The sequence below is a fragment of the Rosa chinensis genome, chromosome 3 (assembly GCF_002994745.2).
Source record: "Rosa chinensis cultivar Old Blush chromosome 3, RchiOBHm-V2, whole genome shotgun sequence".
Lineage (NCBI taxonomy): Eukaryota > Viridiplantae > Streptophyta > Magnoliopsida > Rosales > Rosaceae > Rosa > Rosa chinensis.
In genome coordinates, this window is record NC_037090.1 from 13,944,181 (window position 1) to 13,961,017 (window position 16,837).

Sequence of the window (16,837 nt, forward strand, 5' to 3'; positions counted from 1 at the left end):
CATCATTAGTTCCAATACCATTCTTTCCCTTAGCTTTTGGAGGAGGACAAGAGGTTGAAGAGGCTGAGGTTACATGATCTACATACCAAAGTACAAAACACAAGAAACTATAGTCAGAATGTAAAAAATAAATGCAGAAACTGAAATGTAAAAACTAAAAAGCGAAAACTGAAAACTAAAAAAATAAACACACAAAGTTAAAAATCTGCACCTTTCTCACACTTTTCATAGAACTCATAATCTTTGATGCATGGTTCATCTTCTATGCAGCTAATATCATTCCCCCTCAACCAACTTTGTAGACAAATCAATGCTTCGACAGATTTAGGAGTCAATGAACTCCTAAAATTGTCGATTACTCTCCCTCCGGTGCTAAAAGCGGACTCCGATGCAACTGTCGAAACTTGAACAGCCAACACATCTTTGGCTATTGCTTGAAGTATAGGGTACTTGGCTCCATTGATCTTCCACCATAACAGAATCGGGAACTCGAACCCTTCCTTCTCATTTGTGAATTCAAGAGGGTCCAACAAGTATTTGTCTACTTCATGTGAAACCACAGCCACATCAAGCTCAGAAACTACTTTCCTCCAATCATTGATGTAAGATTGTCTTCCTCTGCTGCCGGTGATTGTTACAGTGCTTTGTGAAGATGAGCTTTCAACCTCTGTTTGACCTCTCTTTTGTGCAGGGGCCTCTTTTGGTGCATACTCTTCATACAAGGACATCAACACATCACGTAACTCCGTTGTTTTAGTCCGCACATCTTCCAATTCAAACCCTTCATTTGTCAAAAGATGAGTTACATGCCTTAGCTTGAATCTAGGATCAAGGATCAGCCCCATAAACACCAAGGGATTCAAATCCCGAAAGCCACCATAATACTTGATGAATTTGGACCTCATATTTTCTGCCATATCACTCAAAACCTTCTGAGTGTCCAAACCTGTTGCAATTTCAGGTTCTATGAAGAGCTTGCTAATCTCCGATTCGATTGACAACACATCATGAAAAGTGGTATGGATTGTGGGCCTATTACTTGCACTAACTCTTAGAGTTACTTCATAAAATACCCTAAGAAACTGCACAAACACTTCCGCCTTATCCCATTCATCCTCGGATGGAGGCCCCACTCTAGGCCTCTTGCTTTTACTTGGAACCAAATTCCCATCCTCATCATACTCTTCGTCAGGCTCTTTGAAATAGGCTGAAAAGCCGCTGTCCGGTTGCTCCTCCATCCTTGCAAAGGCTGCTTTGAACTTCAAGGCAGCTTCCAACATTAAGAATGTTGAATTCCACCTCGTGGGAACATCCATAACAACCAATCCTCTGCAAGGGATCTGTTCCAGTTCTACACATGCCTTAAAACTATCTAACCTTGTTGGTGAAGACCTAACAAACTTCACCGCATTTCTAATGGCCAACACTGATCTATTTAGTCTCTTCAACCCACTACCAACAATCAAATTACAAATATGGGCAGTACACCTAACATGCATGTACTTACCCTCTAAGATTGATTCTGGTTTTTCTCTTTTGTTAAGTTTGGACCTAACAAACTCAATAGCACACTTATTGGCTGCTGCATTATCTACTGTGATGGTTAAAACCTTGCTAATCCCCCACTGAAGCAAACATGACTCAATCAAAAGACCTATGGAATTCCCACTATGATTACAAATAGTGCAAAAATTTATTATCCTCTTATGCATTTCCCACTTATCATCAATAAAGTGTGCAGTTAGCACCATGTAGTTGAAATTTTGAACACTTGTCCAAGTGTCAGTGGTTAGGCAGACCCTATAGTGTGCTAAATCAGTTTTCAACTTCTTCTTTGTCTTATCATACAATGTAAGAAAATTTTTAACCAAAGTTTTCCTACAAGGGACCTTAAACATTGGCACTGCAACATGACAAAAATGCCTAAACCCTTGCTTTTCAACGAAGCTAAAAGGAAGCTCATCAACTACAACCATTTCAACACATGCTTTCATAACTTCAAGAGGATTAAATGCTACCATTTTCATAGAATTACCCCTACTTTTATCACCAGCAAGCACTTTCTGATTTTTATCTATCGCTCTCCTTCCGGGATAATACTTACATGATTTGTTTATGTGCCTAATCATCCCTTGAGTCCCATTTTTGTAGGGATCACAAGCATAGTCTCCTAAAGGACCCTTAGGACAATATATACACGTAGCCCTCCTAAATTCTTCTACAATATCTGCTTGACCCTTTACTTTAGTGACTTTTACATCCTTATATTCCTTAAAGTGCTCCCACACCCAACTACGTTTTCTATCAACTCGAGGATTGCTACTAACCTTGTCAGATGAGGAAGCTGGAGCTCCTCCATCCGTGACATCTTCTTCAGCTCTGTCAGGGATTGAGGGAGAGGTACCAGTTGAAGAAACAACTAGACTAGAATCTCCTTCTTTCTGTCCTTGAGCTTTCTTCTTACCGCTTTTAAACTGAAACAAGTAAATTACACAACAGTCAGGTTACTCGATTACACAACAGTCAGGTTATTCATATGCAATGCAGCTTATGAAGTTATGAACACGAAAACAGAAATTACAGAGCCTCAATCAATAACTAAGACCATCTTACCATTGTCAATTTCAAATCAACAGAATCCCAATTTCAAATCAACAGAATCCCTTGAGCTGCAGCCTTGCCTAAGAACAAGTCCTGTTTTTCATCATACGACAATAAGAATTTCTAAGTGACGTTGAGATATATAAGATAATATTTATGCACTAGATTCTTGCATAAGCAAAAGTTAACAGCTGAAAAAAGAATCATTTATATATGAATGTGTGTTGACTTGCTAACAAGGAGATACAAAAGAGAAAATTCAGTAAAGACACTAGCAACTTGGTGCACATTCAGACTTTTTAAGCCAATTATAACTAATGTTTTATCGACTTGATTTTCATGCAAAGCGGGTACAAAAAATTACCTCATCAAAATCTAGACAAAAAATTGCATATGATTTGGTACTCAATCCCTGACAGGTTACTCGATTACACAACAGTCAGGTTATTCATATGCAAAGCAGCTTATGAAGTTATGAACACGAAAACAGAAATTACAGAGCCTCAAAGACTTTGGCTTTTTCTACAAACCATTTGTGACCTTGTGACCCGCAGACAACCACAAATGAGGCATAATCAATAACTAAGACCATCTTATCATTGTCAATTTCAAATCAACAGAATCCCAATTGCTGCTACACAATCCCAAATTCAAATCAAGCTACACAATCATGCTGCTATTCAAATCAAGCTACACAATATGCATGCTGCTACACAATCCCAAATTCAAATCAAGCTACACAATCATACTGCTACACAATCATGAAAGCAGAAAAATCTGCGAAAGTGAGAGACTTACTCCCAGTTTTCCCATCGAGGCTGAGAGTCGGAGGCTTGAAGAACGAGTTGAAGAATCGATTCCTCGATGGAGGCCAGAGAGGGGTGAGAGCCTTCGAATCTTCGAGGAGGGTAGAGAGGAGTGAGAGAAGATCGACAACTTCCGATCTTCGATGGAGTAGAGGAGTGAGAGAAGAGCGAGAGCCTTCGAGTCTTCGAGTCTTCGATAGAGGAGACTTGGATCGAGTAGGTTGAGCTGTTGGATCGAGTAGGTTGAGCTGTTGGATCGAGTAGGTGTGAGACTGTGAGAGTGAGAGGCTGAGAGTCGGAGGAGAGCAGAGAGGAGTGCGAGGTTGAGACTTGAGAGGCTGGGGCCTGGGAGTCTTCGATGGAGGAGGAGAGAGGCTCGATTTAGGGTTTCAGAATTGGGAGCGAAGTATGGAGGAGAACTGGAGAAGAGGCTCGAAGTCTCGAACGGCAGAACGCAGAAGAACGCAGTGTTTAGGGTTGAAATCAACGACAAGTCGTGCGCTGAGTTTGGAACATCGGGTCGGGTCGGTCAAAACGGTATGTATTTGACCCATACCGAGGCCGACCCGTGTTCATGCTATTCGGTTCGGGTCGGGTCGGTATTGTAAGGAATTGAAGTTTCAGACCGACCCGATCGGTATCAGGTCGGATCGGTCGGATTCGGTTTCGGTTGTTCGGTAAGCAATTCCCAGGCCTACTTTAACCTAATGACTTAACACGTAAACTTGCTCTTAATGATTCTACTAGAATTCTTATAAATAAATATTCTTCAGATTACAAAAAATTATTATTTTAGAGAGATTATTATATTACAGATACATGAATAATTTGTTTATTTATTGACTAATGAATATCTATTAATTTAGAAAGAAATTTATGTTGTCTAGCACCGATTTGTCTATTGGCATAAGTCTCCCTTTTGCAAGTGAGAAGTTGAGAGTTCGACTCACAATAGTTGTTGTATTTGATAAAAAAAAAATTTTGTTTTTCTTAGTTAAATTACATAACTTATTTAGAAAAAAAATTTACATAACTTAGTCTAGTTTGATTAGTTTAGGACTAAATTCAGTTTGCCCCCTCAAACTTTGGGGCAAACATCAGTTTGGTCCCTGATTTTTTTTTTTTTAATCATGACGGTCCATGTTCTTTCATTTTTGGATTAAATACAGTTTAGTCCTTGAACTTTTGCCTGAAAAACACTTCAGTCCATGATCTTCTAATTTCACACGTTTATTCTTTGTACTCTCAAATTTTCAACCAATAGGTCCATTCCGTTACTCTCCGTCCAAAAACTCCGTTAAAGTGCTGACGTGACCGTCATTCCGCAGGAAAATGTCCATTACACCCTCACTTCCTTTTTCTTTTTTTAATTTATTATTCTCTCTCTCTGTCTCTCTCTCTCTCTCTTCCTGTTTATCTCTTTTTCTCTCTTGCCTGCAGAAACCTCAGCACAACCCCTCCGTCGATCTCCTCTGCAACATTCCCCTCCTTCTTCAAATAAACAAAAACCCATTGTCAAATCTTCTCTCTACCTCGACAACATTCCCTCCATATTAGTCAATTGCTTCACTTGAAATTGTCATGAATAAGCAAATTCTAAATGAACTCGCTTCAACTCCAAATTAGCAAATTCTAGCTACCACAGTTGCATAGTTTGTGCAGGTTAAACTTACTTATTACATGCCTAAATTCCCTGTAATCGATCAAACACAACCAAAATGGACATCTGAATCAATTCTACTATTTCCCATAAAACACAATCCAAAATACAAGTAGCTTGGTTCATCAAGGCATTATCACAAACACCTACCAAACAAAAAAACAAAACTCTCCTAATCACTCATCTTCTTCATCACCAGATTCATCGTCTTCCACAACAACACCATCACCTTTAAAATCACAAACTTTCAACCACACATCCTTCGAAACCGGCACAACCGACAGCCTCTAGATGTCGGAGATTGGATCTTTTGCTGATTAAGTGTATTGTTGCCGATCACATGGTGGTGCAGCAGACGGTGGATAGCGGTTGGAAGCGGCAGAAACTCGATCTGTTATGGTCAACATCAGTGACGCCAACATCAGCGACCCATCAGTGATGCCAACATCAGTGACCAGATCGTGAACCATCTTCTGAAGCCAACATTAGTGACCCAGACATCTGACATCAACAACCCATAAACATCAGTGACCCAGACAACCAACATCGCCTTCACAATTCAACCCGGCATGCTTAAGCTTCGAAACCCTAGATTAAATTCTCAATCCCTCTCACTCTCAAAGGATAAAGGTTGAAACTTTGGATTAGAAAACCGAAACGAGGTTTTGGGATATTTTGGTTGCAGAGAAAAAGTGGTCGCGGGTTGAAGAAGAAGAAGACTAAGAAGAGGGGAAAAAAAAAAAGAGTTGTCGAAGGTGGGGATGGAGGCGGTGAAGGTGGAGCAGGTGAGGAAGAAGAAGTGAGGAAGAGATAAACATAAGAAGAAAAAACGGGAAAAAGAGAGAGAGAGAGAGAGAGAGAGAAAAGAATAAATTAAAAAAAGAAAAAGGAAGTGAGGGTATAATAGACATTTTTCTACGGAATGACTGCCACGTCAGCACTTTAACGGAGCTTTTGGAAAGAGAGTAACGGAATGGACTTATTTGTTCAAAATTTGAGAGTACAAGAACTAAACGTATGAAATTAGAAGGTCAGGGACTGAAGTGTTTTTCAGGCAAAAGTTCAAGGACTAAACAGTATTTAATGCTTCATTTTCCATCACGCGTCTCCAAAATTCAAAATTGGCTCGAAACGTGACGTCAGGTGCTGAGTTGGACCTGACATTCGGACCCAATTTTCAGATTTTAAACTCCTAAGAAGGGCAAAATAGACATCTCTAGTTTAATCTAATTTTTCTTCTTCTTTTTATCATAATTTAATCTAATTTCTAATTTTCTTTCTTTTTTCAGTGTATTTCTCTCTCTCTCTCTTCTGCTTCCCTTTACCTCTCTCTCATATCTCTAAGCCTAAAAGCCAAATCGATCAGAACCAAAAAAAAAAAAGAAAAAAAAAAGCCAAATCGATCCAACAGCTCTCAATCTTCACACAAATTCAATCAGCAAGAGGCAAACCCATCATAACCAGACTGAAACTCGGCCAGCCGCCTCTCAGGCATGACCCAAGCCCGGATGCCTTCCCACGACTCCAGTACGCTTATGATCTCGTCGTTGACCTCAAACCCGGTGTGAAAAACGATGTAGTTGAGCCGGTACTTCGGGTCCAATAGCCACGCGATGATGTCATCTTGGATCTTGAAGAGGCAGAGGTTGTGGAACGTAAAGACGAGCTCAAAGGTGGAGGAGCGCGACTGAGCTCTGGCTTTGTCGCTTAGCGTGGTGAACCGGATGGGGCTGTAGTCGTGTGATTTCCAGTTCTTGTAATAGTTGACGATTTCGATGGGGAAGATTGAGTCAGGTCCCAGAAGGGGTACTGGTATGGGTCAAAAAGAAGAAAAGAGAGAATTGGAATGGGATGTGGGAGAGAAAGAAGACGGAGATGTAGAAAGTGAATGAAATCCCGTTTTCTTTGTGTTTTTTAGACTAATTTAGGCTATGTTCTTATGGGTTTTTTGTATGACATAGGATTGATTGTTATTGTTTGAGATATGAGATTTGAGATTTAGGCATGCTTCCTAGGCTATGTGTATTTCAACCTCAGGAAGAATAAGTTTTTCAGGGTCTAGAATTGGGTATTGGGGGATTCAAGGAATTTGTTGGATGTTGGTAATTGAAGAGATATGTTGGGGAGCTGAGGCGGACATATGAAGAGGTTGATCATCTCTATGGAATAAATAGATGAACTGAAATCTGGGATTGCTGAAGAAGAAGCTGGATCGTATGGAATTGGAAGCCAAAAAAAGAGAGAAAAAGGAGAAGTCTATTTCGCCTTTTGTGTGGTAAAACCCATATTAAAGTGGGCCTGAATGTCGGATGCAACTCAGCACCTAACATCACGTTTCGAGCCAATTTTAAATTTTGGACGTGCGATGGAAAATGAAAGTGCAGGGTATAGGAAAATATATTATGCCATAATGAATTCCTTGAAAATGAGCAATATGTACAGAGTTTACATCTTCACAGCTAAGAATCTCCATCTAGTTAGGAGGCTAAGAAGGAAAGATAGCTAACTTGATTGTGTACAAAATGAATACAGATTGATGCTGAAAATATTCTAAAAGTTTATCGTAATTAAATGCCAATACACTTTCTAACACTCCCCTTTAAGTTGGAGAGTGAATGTCAAGAACTCCCAACTTGCACATGAGCGATTTGAACTTGTCTTTCCCCAAAGCTTTAGTAAACACATCTGCCAATTGCTATAAAGAGATCACATGTCGAGTGACAACTTCACCTTGTAAAATTTTACCCCGAATGAAGTGGCAATCCATTTCAATATTCTGTGTTCTTTCATGAAATACAGGATTTACAGCAATATGTAAGGCTGCTTGATTATCACAATGTAAAATAGCAGGACTTGAAATAGGCATATGTAAATCTGCAATAAATATCGTTGTTTGAACCCAAAATGAGCATTTTTGTCCTGACAAGGCGTGTCTTGGAGAAATTGAGCCAATGTCAGTGGCTCAAGCTATATATTGTCGACAATTTTGAAATATATTATTTAGAGGCTAAATAAAGCCTACCTACAGAATTATAGAAGATTATGCAAGCTGCAAGAAAATGCACGCCCATGCGAATATTCATACTCCATTCAATTAAGGAATATGACATGCACGTGGGGAAGCATTCAACTACATTTCATGGTGACCAACAAGGAAAACCTATTATGATTCCATTAGTACTTAATTGGAAAACCTATCATGATTCCATAAGTTCTTAACCCATCATGATTCCATAAGTGCTTAACCCACCATGATTCCATAAATGCTTAACCCACCATGATTCCATTAGTGCTTAAGTGCTTAACCCATCATGATTTGTTTAAGGCCAACCACTATGGCTTTGTAGCCTATATATAGAGGCTACGACGAAGTAACAAAACAGACAATTCATCAATTCATCTCTACGACTACTCAAGTCTCTCCGGAGAACCCCTCTCATTCTCTTATCGGTAACCACACTCCAGTCCCAGAATCCTCAGGAGCCGACTGTCAGTGCCACTAAACCCTCTGTCAATGTGCTTCAATCCTAGTCTCCTCGGGAGCCGACTGCAGTACTGCGACTACAACGGTTACGGAACTAGCTAAGCAAGGGTAACTCCCTCGCAAACCAGCCAAGCTAAAGTCACGCTTTAGCAAGTTCTCCCCACTTCCCAATGATTTTCGCTCTGCTCTATCTACTACTTCGAGTATCGATTGTGTGATTTTGAAGAAGCTTAGCAAAAGTCCTCACCACGAGGCACAAAGAATCCCGCGACGAGGTTGGTGCTCTCCTCGTCCACAATCCCTCAAAAGAAGTCAGGTCGAGGGACACCCTCGATGACAGCACCCGAAAGGTTCTGGCACTCCCAAGCAGAAAAAAGACTATTGACCAGCTCAAGAAATACTGGAGCCAAACATTTTGGCACACCCAGTGGGACCTATTGCATAGCATTTCTTCGCGATCGCAGCCATTGGAAAGTCAAGCGCAAACCCTTATCAAAAGGTTTACGTTTACTGCCCGAAACACAAGACCTCCAAGTACAGACCTCACTCACGTGCAGACTGTCATGGTCTTTTTGAATAACTGGTAATTCAGAGATTTTCCCTCAATCCACCATCGACCGAGATGACAACCGAGCAAGGAGGAAATCAACAGCTTACTACTGAAGGCGAGAAAGTTCCCACCGCCCAGCTTAATGAGGCTGGCGATATGTCTAGCATCACCCAGGTAGCCGCGAGCGCGGTTACAACTATTGACTTTGTGCCTATTCCCGTTCGAGAGAATGCGACCATAGAAGAGCGGCTTAATATCATTCAACAGAATTTTGCCGCATACCATGAGAAGATGGAAAAAGCCCTTGCGGAGGACCGCCGACGGCTTGATGAGTTCACGATCTCAGTCAAGAGGCTTGAGCTAGGGTCACAACAAACACAAGGCCAATTAGATGGCATGAACCAAAAAATACAGAAGAACCACGAAGAGATGTTGGCCGCAAGCAAACACATCGCCACAGACGTCGCGGCTATCAAAAATGAGGGATCCAATCTCGTGACCCAGGTTGCCATGCGGAGAGCTGACTTAGACCAGGCTAAAGAGGTTATGAATAAAACACTGAGAGATCCTAATGCCGTCAGGCAAGTACAGACTGCCGAATTCTCGAGAAAAAGCTAGTGGCGGTAGTACGGCCACATCTGCTCTAATTACAACTACTGCATCAATCATAGGTAAAGAGACTACTCTGGCAACGAGTGGAAAGAACAACACCGCGTCATCAGTCAAGCAAGGAACCAGGACTTTGAAAATCAATGAGGGGGCCCTTGTTGACTATGCTCGTCTCCCCAATACGATAGTGACGTAGTTGGATACGAACACCAGGACCAGCCTTCAGCGAGCCAACAGGTTGGAAGTCCAGCAATGATCATCGCAACCGCAAAAGGTGGGTTTTACGTCTCAGACGTTGACCTAACATAAAATGACCCATGGAGGCGGCGTATCTTTGGTTAATCAGGCTTCACAAGCGCCACCACTGATCCGGCCAGTTGATGATACAGTGGTTCACCCACCTCCTCCTAATCTAAGATATATAAGGAGAGAGGAGGTAAAAGCAATGATCAGGGCCGCGAACCAGAGGCCTAACCTGGAGGAGGCCTACTAGGGGCCTTTCCCACCACATATTACACAATAGGGGTGGGTTCGGTTTTAGGCCAGAACGAAGAACCGAACACTAATTTATTTCGGTTCGGTTCGGTTCAGTTTTGTAAATTTTAGAAGTTGAAACCGAAAACCGAACCAACCGGTCCGGTTAGGTTCGGTCCGGTCCAGTTCCCTTTTTTTAATTAAAAATTATTTAATTATAGTTTTTTTCCTGGTCCAGTTTTTTCAAATAAAAATTCTATAATAAAGGTACTTTTTTCACTACTCCTGTTTGATAGTGAATTCTTTTTCTCTTTTTGCAGTTCTTTTAGGCCCTTGAGAAAAAAAAAATAAGGAAATTCTGAATGAAGGTCATTGGAGCCTTTTTGATATAAAAATAAATAAAATTAAAAAGAACAAACCATTAATTGAAAAACCCAAAAACAAAAATATTAACTCCTGGCAGTGATGATCCTGATGAGCTCCTTCATATAGGAAAGCACTCACAAGAGGTACTGTCAATTGTACTATCAACATGTCAAGAAACCTCAAAACGGAACACTACTCTTCCTAGTCCTCCAAAAGCTTCAGAAGTAAATCTAGTTAAAAAAATTACACAAAAAGAGTTATGTATTACAATATCAACATTGGTGAAAAAAAATAAAATAAACAGAGTTATGTATTGAATGGCCAATTTTAGCAGGTGAGAGCTAAATTTTATGAGAAGAAACATTGAATTGACAAATGAACAGTTAAATGGATGAACAAAATATTAGTCTGCTAGATTATAAATTAAGTAAAGCACAGGACCAGCCAAATAAAGAAAAGAATATATCAGATAATCAGATATGCAAAGGCATTTGACAGCTGCAACATCGAGCCAAATATAACTTGTTCAACGAAAACATAATAGTCAAAGCAACCTTATCTCTATGTTTCTTCAAATTCCCAGAAAGAACAAACAACATTGGGTCCATTATATAGTCAACAATATACGGCTCCCTCCCATTGCTTTCATGATTACTTAAGTTTCAGGTGAGATTGATGCATGAGATAAAAACATGGTCAAGCTAAACATCAAAAGTTTACTGATAAAGACATACCCACTGAGAAGAATGATATACAAGAGGTATACTCTGGTTTAACATATAATCCTCCTTTTAGCCTTGCTTCACCTTTCAACCGGATCAGATCTATTCACCTTGGCTACTGGATCTAATAATCCAAACAAAAGAATCCAAAGACTTTTGTCATCACATAACCCATTTTAGATTGAAGGCTAACAATAAATGACAAACTACTCTGAGATTGCATAACAAAATTGAGAACCCACAGATCTACAAAAAGAAATTGAACAAGAATTAAAGCAACTTACTTTGCTGCAGGAGCAAGAATCTGAGGCTTCCTTTCCACCATTAACACCTCTAGCAGATACCAAGTTACCACCTTTGCCCAAATCAAAACAAATCTGTGATTACCATCCACAATATCAGAATGATTGAACAATCTTAACTGAAATTCGATACAAGGAACCTACCTCAGTCCTCAGGCTTCTTTTCCAACATTAATTCCTGATGTTCTTGTGATTGATCCAACCACCCATCCAAGTTCAATTGCTATCAGTCTGTAACATGAAGAGGATATATCAGCATACCTTTTCAGCATTGGGTTTGTCAGAAAGACGAAATTAATATAAAATAAATATATAAATCCAGCATCAAGAGTAGAGAGATTTGAAACTGAAAAAGCTTGAAATCGTACCAGATTACCAGCACCTCAACATCGCCATCGGTAATCTATTGAGTTTGAAAATCCTAGAGATCCTTGCCTTCGACCCTACACCCAAATGAGAGAATCTCCTTCACGGTCCCGCCCAGGTCCTTGGCCCTTGATCTGGTCTTCATGACCCAACCGAGGCCTTAGCCTCGTGAGCTTGATCTAGTCCTTGGAAATCTCTAATTTTTTGTGACAATGAGAAAACTGTGAGGATTGACGAAGAGAGGAATGAGACGGCGAAAGGCTAGAGACGAATGAGAGGGAGAGAGAAGCTGAAGAGCAGTTCTCGAGAGAGAGACTGAAGACTGACCAAGGGAGTTAGCATATATATATATATATGGCGGCTACTAGGGTTTCCTGAAGTTAAATCCAAAACGATGTCGTTTAGGCTGACTTCGGTTCGGTTCGGTTTATTTCAGTTTTTGACACCCATAAACCAAAAACAGAACCGAACCAGTTGGTTCGGTTTTTGTTCGATTCAGATTTTTTCGGCTGCGGTTCAGCTTTAGGCTCGGTTTTTGTCGGTTTTCGGTTTCGCGAACCCACCCCTATTACACAAACACCTTATCCTAGGGGATATAAGAGCATTACGTTGTCTACTTTCTCGGGAGAGGAAGTCGAAAGTGCCGCGACCCATTTGGTCAGGTTTCGAGTACAGTGTGGCCAATACCAGAACGATGACAATCTGAAGTGTAACATCTTCGCTACTTTTTTGTCAGGATCTGCCTTCACCTAGTTCACTAAGCTGTAACTGGGATCAGTTGCGAGTTGGCCCGTGATGGAGAAGCTGTTCAAGGAAACCTTCAGGACTATTGAGCCGGAAGTAGATCTAGCTTCACTCACTCAGATGGTTCAGCAGCCAATTGAATTCGCTGTCACGTACCTTCAGCGCTTTCAAATCCAGAAAGGAAAGTTGAACGTGATTCTGCCTGAGAAAGAACTGGTGAAGTTGGCATTCAAAGGCTTAGAGCCCCACCAACGCAAAAAACAGCATGGAAGCATGTTCAATTCCCTGGGGGAACTGATCACAGAAGTAGGAAGTTTCGAGCACTTGCTCAGACGCTATGAAAAACGCCTCGAAGGGACATACATCTCAGGGAAACTCCAAACAGTGGCTGCGCTTAGCCATCAATCCAGTTCCTTTGATCCTTACTACAAGAGTGAGGAATCTAGCATAGCAGAGGCTGACAAGTCTGAAGAAGACGAGATAGCTGCGCTGGAACTCACGAGGAAAAAGGCTTCAATGCTAAAGCAACTGAAGTTATACAAAGAGCCGGTGAAGCTCAAGTCGGTGGTTTTCACCAAACTAGAGTTTTCGAGTTATACTTACGAAGCGAACAAAGAACATGAAATCTTGGGTGAAATGATCGCCACGAAGATGGTGAAAATTGACTTCAGCCCATTTCCCAAACCAGAGTAGCTAAGGGGGAAGAAATACTGTAAACTCCATAATATGTGGAATCATAATACAGCCGATTGTGTTAAGCTGAAGATCAAATCCAAATCTGGTTAAATAACAGTGGTTTGCAAGTAAAGGCGTCGACAACAGCAACAGCGTTGGTGGACCTAGATCATTTCCCAGATACCGGCATCAACATGGTGGACGTAGCATGAGGTGCAAAAGATCAGCAAAATCAAAGTCTAGACCACACGGCTAAGGATTTGAAAAGGGCCGGAGACAAAGCCGCGAAGCGGGAATCCAAGACTTGTTATCGTCCTATGCTCGCGGTGCAAGGAAGAATGTGACACTCAAGCACTACCTGAGGAAACATCCCAGACTGTCCGCTTTGGATCTCTGCCACCAATAAGGTTAGTATCATCTTCTAGAAACTTCCAACCATGCAGCTTAAGAGTGCACAGTGGTTCAGAAACTCCTTCTCCAAGGGACTCAAACTTATTCAAAAAGTTGAAAACAGCGAGGGAAGAAGGGCAGGCAGATAAGCGGCATGGGGTTTTAATCAGACCTTACATTCCGCCGGTATCGACTTCCTCCATCAGAGAAGGGAGATAGTAAACACAGAAGAAGGGCAAGGCGGTGGAGATGAGTTCTTCAAGGAAGAGAAAACTCCAGCGGAGGTTTGGAGAAGCAAAGCGAACCTTGGAAGCGCTAGATCAAGGATTGATCAAACCATCACAATTACTGAAATCTCCAGAAGAGTATCAAAGACCCCCCGAGTTCAGAAACAGCAGCCCAAAGTATCACGCGAAGAGCGAAAGCCACGTGCCCCCAAGAGCAGCGTTCAGGAGAAGTCCCTAGTTCTCGCGAGGCGAGAACTGCCGCCAGCTAGTAAAGTCATTGTTTGGCTGGGAATATCTCGAGAAGGAAGAAATAGAGAGCCTTCAATCTTTGACAGGCTAGGGGGCAAAGACAATAGGTCCGCGACTGTGCAGCGGAGGAGTCATAGACAGTTTCTTCGCATAAGACATGGGGGGAAATTTTAGTGTTCCTACACTCGTGAAGCCCATTCATGAAGGCCTATTTTTGAGGCCCATAAATGTTTCTTCACTACGCCTAGCAACACTACACTATATTAAGCCGAGTCAGTGGCTCCGGAATTTTTTTTTAGCATTGTCTATTCTATCGCAGAGAAAACACCTTCACGGAAAATAGGGTTGAGGTGTGGATTTTCTCAAAACCTTTGCCGCGAGGCTCTTTTTGACGCGGAGCATATTTTAAAGTTCATATTATTTTTAAAGCTCCTAAATATACAACTATGGGGGCCTATATTTGGGAGACACAATTATTGGCTTCTCACGGATATTTGAATATCAGGATAAGAAAATATTATTGTATTCATAAAGTGACTTTGTGGCCAAAAGGAGTACATTCATTCAAAGCCAAAAATGGCTAAAATACAAAACAAGAGTCTTCGGATATCTTCTGAATCTTTCTTCAAATGGAAGCAGTTGAGGAACCAAACATCAGTTTGAGCCACGCCATTATTCCAAGGAGGTCAAACTTTAGGGAAGGATAAAGAAGAGGAAAAAGAAGAGGAACGGAGCCCCCGCGCCCCCTTCAAATGGAAGTGGCAGAGGAACCCAACATAGGCTTGGCCAGCACCATTATCCATAAGAAGGGGAGACTCCACTGAAAGAAAATGGAGCCTCCAAGCCCCCTCAATTGGAAGCAGCTATGGAATCCAACGTCGGGTTGAGTCGTGCCATTATCTCTAAGTGGGGCAGAGAGTAAGGGAACCGAATATTAGCTTGAGTCTCTGCACCCCCTTTAGCCTTGGTAACCACTATTAGTTGGACGTGAAGTATGGGAACAACCATTCTGTAGCTTGAACCCATTCCTTCAAAGAGTCCATCCCTCCTCATCCCTCCAAGATTCTGTCAAGAAGAGAGAGGGGGAGAAGGAGGTGAAAACCAAAGCCCCTTCTATCTAGAGGGCACAATAAGGGCCGGGTCCAGAAGGAAAGAAACAGAGGAGGGAAGACGAACCACAAAGTGGCCTTCCTCCTTTTCCCCATTTCACTCCGCGTGTGGGATTCTAACAAAGATGATCTCGCATAACCGGAGATCCCACACTTGGAGCCCCATCTCGTTTCTAAACCAATATGAAGCCTGGCATTTTCCATCCAAACTTCTAGAAGGCCGAAACAAGGGGTTTCCTTAGATTACGCCATAAGGCCTAACCCAGGCTTGATATTACGCCATAAAGTCTAAAATTTAGAGGCTAAGGGCCATTTCCTGAGGGGAAGATTTGTGAAGAAGGAGAAAGAGAAGCAAAGATTGAAAAGCCATTGTTGAGGATTTGAAACTCAGAGGAAGGTTTTTGGCGTGAACGTTCCCATCCCCAGAATGCACCTATTTATAGGAATAGGGTATGCAAATCTCCACCCTTGGATGGACAGTCGAAGAGTCAAACTAAGTGTCAGTAAATCTTGATTAAATTGCCCTAAATCTCAGAAAAGAAGGAATTATTGGCTTCTGGGGGAACCGAACAGTTTTCGAGGAGGTAACTGTTCCATTTTCAATATTATCTTCTCACGGTCGAGTTTTCAACAGTTAGTTAATGTGAAGTTAAAGATTCATTAAGAAGATAAAACCAACAGTTTTGAGTTTGGACCAGCAAGTGGATCCAAAAGATAAATATTAGTTAAGAAATAAAGATGTCGTCGGTACTACATGAAGAATATATATATATATATATATATATATATATTGTACTACAATTGGGCCTAAGGAAATCACTACTATAAGTCATAAGAGGCCTAAAGTGGCTGGCTCGCCAAATCAAGCTTCACATAAAGCACCTCAACCTGGAGGCCTTCAGCAAGGGCCCCTTTTTCAATCAACAAGGCTCTTTCTTCAGCTAGGGCCAACCGGTGAGTCAATTCTTCAGAGGTAGCCAAGGGAGAGTCTAGTTGGGCTTCCTCCGCGTTGAGCTCGTTGTTTACATGGGCCAAACGAGCTTGGAGATGTCAGATCTGGGCTTCTAAGTCTAACTTCTGGAGCCTTATCACCCCCATGCGAGTGGCCCGATCATTCAAGGTGCCTCGAAGAGTCTCCATCTGACTAGCGAGGTTATTCCGTACCACGCGGGTAGCATGAGCTCGAGCCTCCATGGTAAATTGGAGAGCGCGGGCCACGTCAAGGTCTTTCAACAACTTCTCTATAGTGTCGAGCTGAGTTGGAATGACCGCATGCTCTCGGCGAAGGAACACAATGGTTTCCCAGATCCTGCGGAGTTCTTCAGGCCCCAGCCACCGCTGTCCCAAAAGGTCTTGAAGCTCTGTCCTCGCTAGTTCAGTGCTTGTAGGAGGAGTTTCCTCAAGGATTCGAGCTAGCTTTTCAAGCCTAGTGGGAGGGGGAGACGGAGGATTCACAACACTATTATAAGTCACCAATGCTAGAGGGTCGATTTGTTCCTCAAT